A 19,123-nucleotide genomic window follows, 5' to 3' on the forward strand; every position below is an offset into this window, starting at 1 on the left:
TAAAAGGCATTTAATTACGTTAATTGATTGTCATTAAATATCAAGTGAATATCATCAGCAATGCCCCTTAGGGATAACTACAACTAGTCACGGGAGATAACTCCATAAACAAAGCCCGCTCTACCCCTTTCACGAGGGAGGGGTCACCCAGTATGGAGCGAGGGAGAATGTGTGTAAGAAAGAAGCATGCTAGGAACACTTCTATTAAAAAACTATAATGAAACCAATTCTACATTATCATTCTAAAAGCAAATGCATGACCTGAAACTTTTTTTTAATCATTAGCATGATTGTAAAGTTGGTCTTTCGTTTGGGTTGACCCAAAAGAATTTGTCTCCTAAAAATACAATGACTCTCTAAAGGTATCAATAATTATTTCTAGTCCTTATAGACATGTGAAGACTAACAAATTCAAATAACAAGTAGGAATGCATGGTCAACAAGACCATTTATGTTGGCAAAACATAAGATCTACGATCACATATGTGTCTTAGACCCATGACAACAACCCTTTATTGTAATGAAATAACTTGCACAATAGAATATGATGAAAAATATGATGTAAATATTTGATAATAATATGCCACTTTAAGGGGGATACCTCTAATAGTCTTCAATAAGAACACAATACTCAACCTATACCTCCTATATATACAACACTTAATCTAAGGTTGAATTGATAAACTAAAAATATAATAATAGTGATATGACTTAATTAAGATTAAGGTAGTTACAAGCCGACTACTCATAACCCTATACACACTATAGGGTTAGGTGCATAGCACTCCCTCCTTTGCAAAAACAATGCCTTCAATACTAATTAATCACGGATGCTTCTAGAAAAATATTCATCTTCATAATCTTTTTCTTTATCTTCTTCTTCATCTCCTTTTTATGCTTCTACTTATTTTGTTGCTTCTTCTTCTTCTTGTTCTTGCTCTTTCTCTTGGTCATGTTCTTGTTTTTGTTCTTCTTTTTCTTCTTGTTTTGTTACTTCTTGTTGTGAACAAGTTTTAGACATATAATTTTGCAATAAATCACACAAATAAAATTAAAATGATGTGAAATTTTGATTGTAGTTTTCTAAGGCCTAGATCTCACTCTCCAAGAAAAGTCTCCAAAAAATTATTTTATTTGCAATCTTGGGAATGGATTTTTTGGAAGCCCTAATTCAATACTAAATTGTATAATTTTTCTCTAATTTCTTTGAAATTTTTATTGTATCAACTTCAACGTGTTCTTGAACAACCCTCCAAAAATTAAGAAAAAGTTTACCATGATATAAGAGATGTACTTTCCAAAAAAATTTGGTAGAAAATTTAATTTATCAATAAATAACATTATTTTTCTTGAACTTATTAAAAAATTGGAGTGTACACACCAAAATATGTTCTAAAAAATCCTCCAAAAAATAAGAATTTTTTCCAAGATTTGAGAGAGATATGTTCTTCCCAAATAAATTTACAAAAAATGTTAGTTCTATAATAAGTTGCTTAATTCTACTCTATTTTTTGTTACAAAATTGGATTCTAGACGCTTCACTAAGCTCTTGAACAACCTTTAAAAAGTAAAAATAAAAATTCTCAAAATGTGAGAGACATGTGCTTCCCAAATAAACAGAGGAAATTTTAATTTTGTAATAAATTGCTAAGTTTTGTTTTTTTCTTTGAAATTTAGACTATAGATGATTTAATATGTCATTGATTCAAACCCTTCAAAAAAATAAAAAAAATACCAATTTGAGAGATATATGCTACACAAAATGATGTCCAAAATTTGAAAAAAAAACCAGCTTGCCTTTACAATGCCAAGATCATGCTTTGATACCACTTATACTAAAATATCTTGCACAATAGAATATGTCAAAAATATACTACAAATAATTGATAATAATACATCACTTTGAAGGAGAAACCTCCTAATCCACTTCAAGAGGTGTACCTTCAATAGTCTTCAATAAGAACTCAATACTCAACATTATAATAACTAACTTATACACCCTACCATACTTATACCTAGGATAACACCTAGGTCAATTTTGTCAACATATAATCCTTAAGCTAACATAATTAACTAAATATGAATATAATAATGATAATACAAAATAATTAAGAGCTAAGATGTAACAATGCATCCTTATTTTTGTAATATGGAAATGCATATGAAATGTATCCACAATTTATAAACACCTAATCTTTGAGTTGTCAAGGTGAGAGCGTGGAGCACTTCAACCAAATGATGTCTATGGTGTAAGGAGATGATGAATGGCAACAAGTTGACTAGAATATGAAGCCAGTTGAGCCCAACATGTCTTTGACAAACTATGTGAATGCAATGCAAGCCACAAGAAAAATGTATAAGCTTGAACCAAAATAGACGATAATGTTAACTTTTTTTAATGTGAAAATGGGTTGTATATGGTAACTCCATAATAATTGGTAGTATATCAATGAACCTTATAATATAAAATACATGCAAATGATAACCTTTGGTGATGCTGATGGTATGATGAAAGAATAAGTATCTGGTAGAAAACTGAGAGGGGGGGGGGGGGGGGTGAATCAGTATACTGAAAAACTGATACAAAGTTCCTCAACTCAAATTCAATCACACAAAGTAAACATATCACAGTCAAGATCAATATTCATAAGAATACTTGACATCAACTGGTTTGACTGTTATGACAACTTAACATCAAGCAACTTCAATCTTGTAAACATCAACAATGCTTAATCATATCTCAACATATTCATCTCTCAATGCTTCCAGTTATCATGCCTTATCAAAAGTTAATCAAATCAACAAATAAGATCATAACCACAAAAACATTCACCACTTGACACAAATGTTTATACATGGAAAACCCAAATAGGTAAAAACCACGGTGAGATGAGACTCACAAGGATAGCTATCTGAACTCTTCTGAAGTTCGCCCTATTAGGAGCCAAGCTTGTTAAAGCTTTACAATAAGTCCTGTTAAGAACTAATTCTGGTTAGGAATCACGTGGTTAAGGGATTTACAAATATGCCTTGATGAAAAGCACAATACCCTGTTAGGAGTAACCTCGCTGGAGGATTTAAGAATCCAAGCTAATGGACCACCTTGTTAGAGGATTTAATAAGTAACCAAGCTTGTTAGAGCTTACCCGGTTAAGGGATTTCACTTCTATTGTAATTGTTAGAAAACAATAGGTTTTCTTGATTTGTCCGAATAACACTACATTTGCTTGATCAGATCCTTTTAAGCTTCAATCCGCCTTTACTCAAAGTACAGATCCATTCACCGGTTAGGCAACTACACACTCAATAAGTTTCTGGCAATCTTGCCAACAAATTTTACAAACAACTTCATCGACCTTAAATACAAATCAATTAGGTCGGTAACACAACAAAAACCTAATTCTCACCATCAAGATTACAAACAAGTTGGTACAATCTTGACCGTTAGAAGTCATAACAATCTCTTCACATTCTTCAAGAAAATTCCAACCACTCCATGATCACCGCTTCATCGGACTTTGTGACTCATCACGCGCTATGCATTAGATGCAATCCACTTTGCTCCTTCCCTAGACAATAAACAAACGGGCCAATACAATCTGAACTTATCCTCATACAATGATCACATGTGTCTCCATCATTACCGCTCATCATATAATAAACCAACAAACTTGATCAGTTAGGGTTTAACAACTGATAGGGTTTACCAGTTACAATGCATAGAAAGGTTAACCTTTTACACCGGTTTACCGGTTCAACTCACAAACTTAACATACCGGTTTACAACATCTTCCACAAAGTTCTTCCAATTGATTACTAGCCAATATAAAAAACAACAATATCAACAATAACATGAATACCACTACCGGTTCAATTGACATCAATGACAACATATCATTAATGCAATCTATATGCAAAATGCCAACAAACTACACATGCCAACAAATACTACCATTTAAAGTTTACAAGTAGTCAGGAAGTGGATTACAATTTGACAAAGATAATAAATGGTTGTTATCAATTGTAATATCAAGTTTGATCATAAATAAAAACCATTGAAACATAGTGAATTGGCTCATAAAAGCATATATAACAAGGGAATATAAGCTCACAATGGTGAAAAAAAATGAATATATGTTGATTAGAGCATTGCTATCACAAAAAATAGATTGATATGCTATTGATAATGCATAAAAAATACTACCCACACAATTGTAGTGACTACTCACATTCATGACACAACCAAATTGAAATGCTATTAAAAATACTCTAATTTCTCCTTAAAATTAATGTAGATCAATCTAATATTAAGGCATAATATAATTTTTGTGTGCAAATAAATGTGAGCAAGTTAAACAGATTGAAATGAAATGAAACAACCTAAACTACACAATTATCAAACAAACACTCACAATAAGGATGCTAAAAAATGAAGCTATGAAAACAAGAGATAGGCAAAGAAATGCAAACTCAAGCATCCTTTGATGTAGATTTGTCCCTGATTTGATGTGTGCTCACTTTGATACCAAGGGTGATTGAAATAACTCCATGATTATGCAAATGCAAGATTTATGCTAATTGTGGATGCAAAATGTATTCAGATGATGGATGCAAACTGGCATGATAACGTTGCTTATGATATGAGAGTGATGGCTTGTGAAGAAAAATCGAGGCATTTTATAGAAATGAAGGAAGAGATGAAGGTGTGTGAAAATGCAACACTTGTCCTCCTTGAGGCCAAGTGGCAATGCAAATGGTGACAAGTGTCCTCTTTGAGGCCACGTGTCAATGAAAATGGTGTCAAGTGGAAGAGAGGCCATGTGTCAATTTGGGAGTAAGAAACCCAAATTTTAGGTTCTTTTTCCAGTTTATAAAAAATGGGAATGTGCACATATTAGGATAAGATTGGTTAGGGGGATAAGGTTGGTTAGGAACCAAGGTTTATTTAGTGGGTTGGGGTTAGAGGAAGGTTATCAGGTGGTTAAGGTTAGGAGCCATGTGCTCAAAATAGGATTTATTTGAATTGTTTAATTCAAATTACAAAACCAAGAGGAAAAGGACAAAGAAATGAATTAAATAAAATAAATAAATTATTTTATTTTATTTAATAGAAGGGGAAATTAATTAATAAAACGAGCAAGGGGACTCATTAATTAATTAATAGGGCACAACTTAATTAATTAAAATTAATTTAGCTAGAGGATAACATTAATTAATTAAATAATACATAATTATTCAATTGACAAATGTGACCGACACGCCTAATTTCAATTAATGTAATTAATCAAATATAGATGTCTACATTTTACCTCTCTTTGCATTGTCGCTAGCATAAGGTCAATGTAAAGGAAAACAAACGCGCACGACTCAAAGGAAAAGGAGCGACAAAATGTGCAAGGCAAAAGAAAAAAAATGTCGATCAAGCAGAGTCAACGGATGAAGTTATTAATGCCCTCTCAAGAGGGTGCATGGGAAACATAGGACCATGCAACGTCTCAAAAGAAACATGCCCCAACAAACAGGATGAAAGGCAATGCAAAACGAAGCTTACGGGTGAAAACAACACTCTAAAACGAGTTTGTAGGAACAAATGGTGCGAAAAAGGTCATGAAGGGACTGAGAAGGTAAACATTAGAACTTCAGAAGGCCTTATATTAGCAAAATAAAAAATTTACTATTCACCTTTACCATGCTAGAGAGAGAAAAAGAGAGAAATCAGCTTATTTGTGCATGGACAAGATGGTAGTGAGGAACACCCAGAGGAACCAAGTGGACGTTGTGGCGAGCGTTTGACAATCTCGACGACCCAACAGATAGGTGAGTACCAAAAAATTCGAGCCTTGTATTTATTTTGATCATTTATTAGCTATTTTTAGGGCTAAAAATAACATTCATGCTTGATCGTTTTCTGTGAGACCCACCTCTTGTGCAATTGCATGGGTTTGGGTAAAAAAAACTATGGGTTTTGGGGTGGTTCAGAAGTACATTCTTGCAAAAGCAGGGATGCACAAGGGAAAATATGGAATGTGTTGCTACAGATCAAGAAGTTGTGGGAGGGAATTCCCACGAGAGTAGACGAGTATATTAGAACAATTAGAGGGAATGAAATCTCGCAAGTTCGGGCAAGGGAGGGATACGATGCCCACGATGCCCATATAGTCGACTAAACGACTCTGGGATTACAACAAGGAATCGTGAGAATTCCATAAAGGGTTGAAATGGTGAGAAATCACAAAAAATGGCGAGAATCCCACTTAGAAGATAAGGGGGTAATTAGAAGAAATTTAAGTTAGGAGGATGAATGACACGTCTTGTGGGTTTGATGTAGTGGAGTGTAGATATCCTGGTGAGTTGAGAGCAGAGGTTTACAATGCTACGGGTTGAGCAGCTGAATGGGCACGGATAGATGCCATCGACCTAGGGTACTTGGTGAAATTCACCACATCCATGCACACATGGCCATGATCACAACCTCGGTAGATCCATGGAGGAGTGATACAACAAATTTTCACCTTCCAATGAATGAGATCAAAGGGACCGAAGAGGATGTTTATATGATCCTCAAGCTACCAATTGGTGGATCATGAGTGATCATTGAGAGGACAACATAGTAGGAGGTGGTGCAAAGGTTGGTGGGAGAAAATGTGCCACTTCATCATGGCCAACTATCCCTGGAGAGAGCTGACATAGGCACTTGTAGACATGCATATGTTCTTCTTCGTCTGTGCATTGATCAGTAGGTTCATTTTACTTGATAGAGGAGGGAAGTTAGTGATATTAGGGATGAATTGGGCAATCATTGAGGCAACAGATGCAAAGCAATTGATGGCATGGGGCACATTAGTGTTAGTGGGGTTATACAAGGAGCTTCATGATATTTTCTATCATATATAGGCTAGAATTTCTGATATGTGACATTGTTACATGTATGGGCTTGGGAGCATGTTGCCATCACACGACCGACTAGGGGATCAAAGAGGAGGGTGGAGGAGACAGTGGTGTACTAATAGAGAGAGGGGCTAATATATGAGGGATTCAATGACATGGACCATTGGAGAGAGGCTTTGGATAGGGTGTACACAGGGGGCATCACATGGGGATGGCAGGCTGGGTGAGGATCCTACACATGTTCCTTACATGATCATGCCCATTTACATCATTGGACATTGGGAGGATGTAATAGAGAGATAATGGCTAGACAAGATCAAGTGAAATTTTGGGTTCATTCAGGATGTGCTTGAGCCAAAGCACAAATTTCAGTGGATGACCCAGGAGAGGGTAGCAAAGTTTGGAACGACCCTACTAAGGGTTCGATTGATTATGGCATGGACCAAGATGACCTCAATAACATGGGATTCACGAGAATGACAAGCCAACCCAGGAGTCACATATGCATATACTGCATGGTGGGGACAAAGTGTGTCAAGGCTAGTGGGGAGAGCAGTATTGCCACCACTTAGGGTACTGAGGGAGGCGTAGGCTAGAGGAAGTATAGTGGGGCTATATCCACACACTTAGAGGATCAAGAGACCAGCCATAATTTTTTTGAGGGAAAGGGGGTGCTAGTGGCACCGCAGAGGAGAGAGTCGAGGGCACCTAGGAGGAGGGTGAGAGGTGTAGAGAAAGCTATTGGGGAGAGGCTTAGAGGAGGCGATGAAGGAAAGGGATAGGGGTAGGATGAGACATTTTCCATGGATATAGATGAGGGTGCATAGGCACCAACATAGGATCCAGGGACAACAAAACAACCATCTAGGATAGGTAGTTGGCAAAGGAGACAGGGTAAGAGGGAGTTGTAGGGAGAGGGTTCAACAGAGTCAACAGACCCAACAATACAAATATAGTCTCTTAAAAAGTATTTAGCATGGGATGAGTAGAGGTATTGAGATGTGGTGGTAGAGATGGATCAATTGCGGTAGGAGAGAGATAGGTTGAGGTAGGAGAGGGATGGATTGGTGGCAGAATGGGATCACCTATAGGGGGAGGGACAAATTGCAGCAAGAGATAAATGCAGTCATAGCCACTAGGGATGACTTAGAGAAGGGAAGATAGGATTAAAGAGAGAGCCTCAAAACATCAGAGGGAGAGGGATGAGGTGAGGAGGAGAGTCAATGGAGGAGGAGAGGGGGCATTGGTTGCAATGATAGGGTGACAATCTAATGAGATCAGGGAGATGACACACAAGGCTAGATGGTATAGAACCCAACATGAGGTAATAGTACTAATGAAGTAGAGAGAGACATGTGTAGCATGTCAGAGGGCCACACAAAAGGGATTTAGTAGAACAAATAGCTCCAATAGGAGAACACATTCTCATCAGAGTGGGCACTCGACATGATCAATCATGGGGCTAGCATGGGGACCAAATAGATAGGGGAGACAAGTGGAGGACAAGGAAACACAAGAGAAGGGATAGGATAGATCCCAACTGAGCAACCCTCGAAGCATTTTCCTATGTACTATATGATGATATTCATATTTTTGGTGTACCATACACATGATATACTATTATTAATTGATTGATGAATTCTTTGTACCCTATTCTTTGATATATTATTATAGATGTACGTGATTCTTTGATTGAGTTGATTCTTTTATTTATTGATATACCATATTATGTACTATGGACATTTGATGGATTGTACCTATTTTTCGGAGACATTTTATGATATATATATGATGGAGTTTCAGTGGTGCACCATGTGTATGTATACTGTTATGTGTTTTTATGATGCATGTATGGATTATGATGTATGTATGGATGCATATGATATGATGGAATAACATGTTTGTGATGTAAGATGGGATATCTATATGATTGTATGAGATGACTATATACATGGATATGATGATATGACTATGCCTATAAGAGATGTATTGACCAATGTGTGATCATGGATATGAGATAATGATTATGGATGTATGCATAATGATTATGATGATTGAATGTTCAATCATGGTAGGCACAAGGGAAATGATGGGAAGGAAATATAGAGTGCAAGACAATGATATAGATGCAACTGGAGGATGGATCTAAGCCAAATAGCTATTGATATCATGCAAGAAAGTTGAACAATGATCTACGGGATAATGGAACTACCTTTTACACATGGCATCTATTTCTAGGTTTTCGCTACATGTACTTGTCCAAGGCACCACATGTAGTGGTTTTCACCATAGGGCAGTTTATTTCTCTTTACTATTTTTTTGACTTTTTATCATTTTTGACTTTTTTTTTTGTTTTTTTGTTTTTTTTGTATTTTTTGACTTTTAAATAGTGGGGTACACTACCAGAGATTAGGCATAAACATTTTTGATATGCATAATTTTGAGGGGATAATTAAGAGGTTCCCCTTTTGGAGTACATAACTGATAGGCCCCTGAACCATATTTAGTTGTGACCACATATGGGCCAATCTGGTTAGGCTCAAACTTTCCTTTTCTCAATCTTGTTGATTTCTCAAGTTCTCTCTTAATACCTAGTCACCCACTTCAAACTCATGAGGGTGAACCTTATTTAGATATTGTTTCTTAAGCCTATTTTGATAGATATTGAGATGATCATAGACATTTTGACACTACTCATCAATAATATCTACCTGAGTGAGCCTTACCACATGATAATCTTCATCTGAGATGAAATCTTTCAGGGATATCCATAGAGATGGAAACTTGATCTCGATTGGTATGATGACTTCGACAACATAAATAAGAGAGTATGGGGTGGTGTCAGTTGGGGTATGGACACTGGTACGATAAGCCAAAAGGGTGGAATTGAGATGGAGGTGTTAATCACGACCAATTTCATTAACATCCTTATTAAGGATAAATAAAAATGTTTTATCGGGTGCCTTAGATTGGTTGTTACCTTGTGGGTAGTATGGTATGAACTAGTAATGTTGGATGTGGAATATGGTGCAAAGATCATGCATATGTTGGTTTTTAAAGGGAGTACCATTATCAATGATGATAGTGAAAGGGACTCCATAGAGACAAATGATGTGGTATAGGATGAAATTGGAGACTTGGAGACCAGTGGTAAGGGTAAGTGGAATGGCTTCAACCTATTTGATGAAATACTCAATGGTGGTGATAATGAATTTGTGGTTGTCAGATGATGGAGGATGGATTTTAAAAATGAGGTCAAGGCCCCATGTAGAGAAAGACCAAGGTGTAACAATAGGATGCAAATAATCGGCTAGAACATGAATTGCTTCTCCATGCCATTGACAGGGTACACACTTTTTGACAAATTCACAACAATTGGGCTCCATAGTGTGCCAATAATATCCCTCAGTAGTTGTTTATCTAGGACATATCCATTCACATGGGCATCACAGGATCCAACATGCACTTCTTTCATTGAAAGATTAGGCTCATTTGCATCTAAACATATAGTGAGGATGACATGATAGCCTTGACAATATAGATTGTCTCATATAATGTTGAATCGAGAAAAATAACGGATGAGATTTTGGCTTTTGTTTGGGATGGGCTTTCAGGAAGGGTACTGCATTTAAGGTATGTGCAAATGTCTTCATACCAGGGCGATTGGTGATTAATTATCTTGCACACCATCTCCATGTGAGATGTTTTGAATATGGGCTAGATAAGCTGCTCAACCAAGAATTCATATCTTGGGTTGTTTGACTCGATATTAAGAAGAGAGCCTATGGTGGGCATTGCATCAGTTGATTTGTTCTATACACTTATAATTTGATCAAACATGATATACATGAATTTTTTCTTAAGATCATCCTTTTATAGGGTAACAACTTGTCATCCTTGGTTTGTTAGTCATTGGTTGATAACCATATGACAATCTCCATAAACTTGTAGTTCCTTGATGTTCCACTAGGTGGTTGTTTTAAGACCTATCATGAGACCTCCATATTTAATTATATTGTTTGTACATGGAAAGGTCAACTTGAATGACTTTGGAATGAAGTCCCCTTGGGGGGTGACAAAAAGAAAGCCTACCCTTGATCCTTTCTGGGTGTGAGAACCGTCAAAATAGATCTTCCATGGGGATTGTGCTGTGATAGTCTAAACATACTCATCAAGGAATTATGGTAATCTAAAAAACATCCATAAAGGAAAGAATTTCATGTCCGACTAACAAAATGATAAGAATGTCAATATTATGAAATATAAAATTGTCCTTCAAGCAAGCCATGTTAAGATCTCGAAAGACTATGCAGATTTGGATGCCCACATTGGGATTTGAAATAGATACCATATTAGAGATCCACATAGAATAATCAATTGGATGGATGAAATTGGCCTCCAATAAATTTTCTAGTTCTACCTTGACCAATAATGCTATTTACAGATGCATCTTTTTTATTTTCTGTTTGACAGGTTTGTGATGGGGAGAGGTTCTCACAAGAGAGTTACACCTTGCTCAATAGGTAGGTAAAGTATGTTTTAGTGGGCTTCAATCACTCTTCACTTGTCCATTAAAAAGTCAAACAATCAAACTCTCATGGAGTGTTCCCTATCAAGTTGTTTTCTATAGTTGTTCTCAAGCATGGCTAGGATTCACTAGAGTAAATCCAACCATTAGATCATCCAACCTCCAACATATAATTGCAGGGGTTTTAGGAGGTATATTAAAGGTGTTTCAAATCCATTCAAGTGGTTCTTCAATTGGATTTTCACCATTTTCCCATCGCTCCCTCTTCTTCCTATTTTCTAGGCCTAGTAGCCCTAGAGCCCCCAATTAGCCCTACCTTGCCAGTTTTTGGGCAATTACTCATAAAAAACTCAAAGGACCCCCCAACACCTTTGGTGATCTGAATACCCTTTTGTGAACACTTTTGGATCCACTAGGGTAGGTTGTCTGGTCTGTGTGTACTGGTACGGATCCTCAAAATGGCACTTTTGAGAGTTTAGGAGTGCAGTCTTCACCAAAAGGTTTTAATGGCTTCTACACCCTGCCACACCTCCACCTCTTCAATGAGACTCTTCCCAACATCACACTTCCATTCCAAACACTTGGCACATTCACACACATTCACAACTGCTCATCCTTGCAAGCAAAGACAAAAATATCAATCATATTCCTAGCCAGGATATGATAGAGCTCACCTAGGAAATGATAGCAAGTTGCTTCCCAAAAAATTCCAAGCCATTCCAAAAATTATATAAACTGTACAAGAGTTGCATGACTTGAATCCTAAGGGTCATTGAGAAAAACTCAAGGGATTTCAAGTTGGAACCATGACTGAACTTCTTGAACCCTTGCTCAGACCGAGAGCAGTGCAGTAAGAAACAATTTGAAAACACCCACCAAACCTGCACTAAGGAAAGATACAAACACCTCCTGAGCAATACAATATCATACACTAAACCTTCATGAAATAATAGTAACAAGTTCAATCCATTTGGTACGGACTGGTGCTACAAAAATGAGAAAATATAAGGCAAAATCTGGAAATTGTCTTCAAATTTGATTCAAACTTGCTCTTGGATTTTCCAACCCACGTACAATCATTCTAAAAGAATTTTATATGCCATCCTGGTTATAACAAACTCTTTATCGATTGCCTTACCACCGATTTTCTCAAAAATGCAAAGTTGCTCATAAAGTTGCAAAAAGTTGTCAAGCAACATTGACAACTTTTGCTCAAATGTGCATTTTTGCCTTTTATGCATTTCTACTCATACAAAACCTCCTAGGGTGATTCCCTAACATCAAAATGACATGACCAAAATGCCTAATGAGGTTTTACAAGAAGTTTTACATCATAATGCAAAATAATGCCATTTTAGGCTTACAAGGGCCCATTGCCAAATCTAGGAAAACAAAAAAACCTTGGTGATAATCACCCTTGAAATGACTACCAAACACACATTTGGACCTCTAAACAATCCATTATTCAAACATTGATCCAAAATATGGAGAATCACTCCAAAATTTGCAAAATGTATCAACAAACTGGTTAAAAGCTAGGTGCTCCTGCACCATACTCCCCCAATGAGAAAGAAGTCAAGTGACTCCTTGAGGCAACAAAGAAAGGGGAATGCCAAGCTTAGAAAAGTCTGCTTCAGGTACCCAAGTAGCCTCAGATGCTGGAAGTTTCTGCCATTTGACCAAATGCTCCATATAGGCGGTGTGCCTTGTCTTCTTGAGAATTCTAGAATCCAATACTTTCTCAACTTGTGGCATGGTTGCAGGTGGTAAGGGCAGGTGTGAAAGTGCTTGAGAGATCTCTGAGACTCTGCTACATTCCTCTGGAAGTGTTCCCTTATATTGCACCAAGTCTTCAACATTAAATACAGGTGATAAAGCCATGTCTCTGGGTAGGTAAAGTTTGTAGGCATTGTTTCCATACTTAGCCAAGACCTTACAAGGTCCAATCCTCTTCATCTAAAGTTTACTAGGGACACCTTTCTGAAGCCTTGCTTTGTTCAAATGAACCATGACCAAATCCCCAACAACAAATTGTATATCCTTTCTCTTTTCATCTACTTTATCTTTGATCTTTTGAGAGGTATCTAGTAGGGATTTCCTAACCCGCTCATGAATCTCTTGCATGGATTGAGCCATGTCCATAGCATGTCCAGTCTTCTATCCCATCTTTCTAATATCTCTGAGCTCCAACACACCTTTGGGATGAAGGCCATAAACTACCTCAAAAGGGCTCTTACTGGTTGTTCTATTCACACTGTCATTGTAAGTAAACTCAGCTTGATGGATGATCTGAATCCATACTCCTTTTTCAAACACATAAGAAGGTTTCCAAGTGTTCCATTGAACACCTCTATTTGGCCATCCGTTTGGGGATGGTAGGTTGAACTGAAAGACAAGTTAGTACCCAATATTTTCCATAAAGTCTTCCTAAAATGACCAATAAACTTTGCATCTCTATCTGATACTATATTGATAGGTAAGCCATGAATCCTAATGACTTCATTGAAAAACAAATGAGCAATATGACTAGCATCATGAGTCACCTTACATGGAATAAAATGGGCTATTTTCCTAAATCTATCTACCACAACATAGATGCTATCAAATCCTGATTTGGTCTTGGGCAAACCAACAACAAAATCCATACTTACACACTCCCATGACTGGTTAGAGATAGGTAAAGGCTAATAGAGACCAACATTAGAAGAAGTACCCTTGGATTTTTGACAAACCACACATTACTCCACATATTTTCTAATATCCCTTTGCATCTTAGACCAATAGTAGAATCTTTGGACAAGTTCCAAAGTCTTATTCAATCCAAAATGTTCACTTAAGCAACCATTGTGCTTCTCTTGCATCAAATTTTCTCTCATGGACCCTCTAGGTACACAAAGTGGTCCTCCTTTAAACAAAATACCATCTTGTAAGGTAAAATCTGCATATTTTCCATGAAAATGATTTTTAAACTCTTGACAAACCTTGTAGATGGCAGAAAAGCCTTCATCATCTTGGTATAACCCCTTGAAACTATCCACTCCAATGCTCTTGAGCTGCACTTCTTGAACTATTAGCAACCTTCTACTTAATGCATCAACAACTCTATTGCATTGACCTTTCTTATGTTTAATGTTGAAAGTGTATGACTGCAAATACTCTACCCATTTGATATGCCTATGATTCAAATTTTCTTGTGAATTGAGGAAACTAAGAGCTTGGTTATCAGTATAAACCACAAATTCTTTAGGTAGCAAATAATGCCTCCATTTCCTAAGTGATTGAACAAGTGCATATAACTCCAAATCATAAGAAGAGTACCTTTTCCTGGCATCATTGAGCTTCTCACTGAAAAATGAAACCGGTCTATTGTCTTGACTTAAGACTGCTCCAACTGCTATATTGCTTGCATCACATTCAATGGTGAAGAGCTTGTCAAAGCTTGGAAGAACTAGTACCGGTTGAGTAGCCACCTTTGTCTTTAAGAGATAAAATCCTCTTTGTGCTTCTATTGTCCATTGAAACTTAGTCTTCGCACCTCCCTTGATTGTGTCAACCATAGGTGCACATGTCTCACTGAATCCTCTGATGAACTTCCTATAAAATTGTGCCAAGCCGTGAAAACTCCTCACTTCACTTGCTATCTTAGGTGTAGGCCAACTGATTATGGCTTCCACCTTAGAGGTATCCATCTTCAAATCACTACTTGAGATTACAAACCCAAGATATATCAACTCCTATTACATGAACTCACATTTCTCCAAATTAATAGTTAGCTGCTCATCACATAATTTCTTCAATACAATCTCTATATGCTTAAGATGTTTATCTTTAAACTTGCTAAAAATCAAGATGTTATCTAAATAAACAACAACAAATTTACCAATATAATCCTTGAGTACTTCATTCATGAGTCTCATGAATGTGTTAGGGGCATTTGTGAGTCCAAATGGCATAACAAGCCATTCATAAAGTCCTTCTGTGGTCTTGAATGCTATCTTCCATTCATCTCCTGCCTTGATTCTGATTTGGTGGTAAGCACTCTTGAGGTCTATCTTGGTGAAGTATTCAGCACCTCCTAAACAATCCATCAAATCTTCAATTCTTGGAATGGGAAACCTATACTTGATTGTAATTTGGTTGATAGCTCTAGAATTAGTGCAAAGTCTCCAAGTACCTCCCTTCTTTGGGGCCAAAATGGTGGGAACTGCACATGGGGTGATGCTCTTCCTTATCAGACCATTATCCAAGAGTTCTTGTATTTTCTTAGCTACCTCTTTATTCTGCTCCGGTGTCATTTTATAAGCTGCCTTATTAGGCAATGAGGCTTCGGGTATGAAGTCCATTTGGTGACTTATGGAACGCTGAGGAGGCAAGGTTGCAGGTGTTCCATCACTAATAATGTCCTTAAACGGATTTAGAATCTACTGCACTTCATTGGGAATGCATACTTTCTTATCCTTTCTTTCTTCTTTTGGTTTTACTACAAGTGCAAACTCGACTCCTTCTCCTTCCTTGAGAGTGTTAATGAACTCCTTCTCACCAACTAGCAACACTTTGGGACCTTTAGATTTGCACTCTTCTTGATCCCCTATGGACTGAATTTTATAGGTAATCCCATCTTTTTGAAAAGTATAGGCATTATTTTCCCCATGGTGTATTGCTTTCTTGTCAAATTGCCAAGGCCTACCTAGGAGTAGGTGGCAAGCATCCATTGGCAAGATGTCACACAATATTTTTTCCTTATAGCCTCCTATAGTGAACTCCACTCAAGTTTGTTCATTCACTAGAACATGCTGCCCCTTGTTGATCCAAGTAACCCTATAAGGATCACTATGTGGGATTGTTTGTAGGTTGAGCTTACTTACTGCTTCTTCTAACACTATGTTATCAATGGAAACTTAATCCACCACCACTCTATACACTTTACCCATAATATTGCATTTTATTCTAAACAAGGATCTTCTTTGGTTAGGTTCCTCCTTAACCGGTTCTTTGATCAAGACTCTTCTCATCATGAAATTCTCTCCAACCTCAGAATCCAAACTCACTTTTTATGCCTTCACATTTGCTGCATCTTCTTGAATATAACTTACTCTCCTCTCACCTCATTGGGATGAAGAAGACTTCTCAGGACATCTATAGGCCGAGTGTCTAAGTTGATGGTAATTGTAGCACTTCATTGTGGAGAAATAGGATCCTCTTCCTGATCCACTAGACCTTCCTCTACTAGAGTTGCTAGATCCCCTTCCTCTATAGTTTCTCTTGCTATTGGAATCCCCACTTTTCTCTACCAGCTTGGATTCCCCTTGGGATCTTTGGTCTACACTTCTTCCACCATAGCTACCTCTATGACCTCTGCCATCTCTTCCCCTACCTCTACCTCTGTTGATTTTCTCTTGTTTCTTTTTACTCTTCTCTTCCACCTTGAGTGCCAATTGATAGCACTTATGAATAGTACTAGGACACAACAAACTCAACTCTTCTTGTATATTCCATCTCAATCCATTTAAGTACTTGGCTACCTTGATTCTTTCATCTTCCACCACCTTAGATCTTAGACACAATTTCTATAAATTCCTCAGTTTGGCTACTCACATCCAGTTCTCTTTGTCTCAAGTTTTGTCTCCTCTTGTGTAATTTAATTTCATAGTCTTCAAGGATATATGCTTCTTTCACCTTGGCTAACATTCCTTTCCAAGTGGCAATTGGATTCTTACCCTCCTTTTGCCTCTCCTCTTGGATGAACTTCCACCAAGTCAAGGTTTCTCCTCTCAATCTAGATTTGGCTACCTTCACCTTTCGTGGTTCACTAATCCCATTACATTCAAAGTGATTCTCCAATCCTTCAATCCATTCCATGACCACTTCTGGTTCCATTTTTCCAAAAAAAAGTGGCACTCCTTCTAGAGACTTCCCTCTTAAGGCTTTAATGGCTCTAAGGAAAGGTTCTTTAGGTAGTATAAGATCTGGTTCAGGTGTGCCATCCTCTTCTACTACTTCTTTACCCTTCTCTTCATTAGTTTTGATTGTTACCTTCTCAGTCTTGTCTTCAACTACGTCTAGTTTTCTCTCCAACTATTGCAATCTTACCCTAAGGAGTCTATTCTCTTCCTCTTGATCTTCTACCTTTTTGCCTAACTCTGCATTGGTCACCATCTTGAGGCTATTTTCTTCTACTGACTCAGTCTCTGACATGAACTAGCTTCTTCCCAAATCTTGGCTTGCTCTGATACCACTTTGATGGGGAGAGGTTCTCACAAGAGAGTTACACCTTGCTCAATGGGTGGGTAAAGTATGTTTTAGTGGGCTTCCATCACTCTTCACTTGTCCATTAACAATTCAAACAATCAAACTCTCATGTAGTGCTCCCTATCAAGTTGTTTGCTATAGTTGTTCTCAAGCATGGCTAGGATTCGCTAGAGTAAATCCAACCATTAGATCATCCAACCTCCAACATATACTTGCAGGGGTTTTTGGGGGTGTCTTAAAGGTTTTTCAACTCCATTTAACTGGTTCTTCAATTGTGTTTTCACCATTGCCCCATCGCTCCCTCTTCTTCCTATTTTCTAGGCCTAGTAGCCCTAGAGCCCCTACTTAGCCCTACCTTGCCGGTTTTTGGGCAATTACTCAGAAAACACTCAAAGGACCCCCCAACACCTTTGGTGATCCGAATACCCTTTTGGGAAAACTTTTGGATCCACTAGGGTAGGTTGTCTGGTCTATCCGTACTGGCATGGATCCCAAAAATGGCACTTTTGAGGGTTTATGAGTTAGCAATCTTCACCAAAAGGTTTTAATGGCTTCTACACCCTGTCACACCTCCACCTCTTCACTAAGACTCTTTCCTGCATCACACTTCCATGCCAAACACTTGGTACATTCACAACTGCTCATCCCTATAAGCAAAGACAAAATTATCAATCATATTCCTAGTCGGGCTATGATAGAGCTCACCTAGGAAATGATAGGAAGTTGCTTCCCAACAACTTCCAGGCCATTCCAAAAAGTATATACACTGTACAAGGGTTCCATGACTTGAATACCAAGGGTCATTGAGACAAACTCAATGGATTTCAAGTTGGAACCATGACTGGGCTTCTTGAACCCTTGTTCAAACCGAGTGCAATGCAGTAAGAAACTATTTGCAAATGCACACCAAACCTGCACTAAGGAAAGATACAAACACCCCCTGAGCAATACAATATCATACACTAAACATTTATGAAATAACAGTAACAAGTTCAATCCATTTGGTACGGACTGTTGCTACAAAAATGAGAAAATATAAGGCAAAATCTGGAATTTGTCTTCAAATTTGATTCAAACTTGCTCTTGGATTTTTCAGCCCATGCACAATCATTTTAAAAGCATTTTATATTCCATCTTGGTTATAACCAATTCTTCATCAGTTTCCTAACCACCGATTTGCTCAAAAATGCAAAGTTGCTCAAAAAGTTGCAAAACGTTGTCAAGCAACATTGACAACTTTTGCTCAAATGTGCATTTTTGCCTTTTATGCATTTCTCCTCATACTAAACCTCCTAGGGTGATTCCCTAATATAAAAATGACATGACCAAAATTCCTAATGAGGCTTTACAAGATGTTTTACAACATAATGCAAAATAATTCCATTTTAGGCTTACAAGGGCTCATTGTTCAAATCTGGGAAAAAAACAAAGCTTGGTGATAATCACCCTTGAAATGAC

Source organism: Cryptomeria japonica, chromosome 5, assembly GCF_030272615.1.
Source record: "Cryptomeria japonica chromosome 5, Sugi_1.0, whole genome shotgun sequence".
Classification (NCBI taxonomy): Eukaryota; Viridiplantae; Streptophyta; class Pinopsida; order Cupressales; family Cupressaceae; genus Cryptomeria; species Cryptomeria japonica.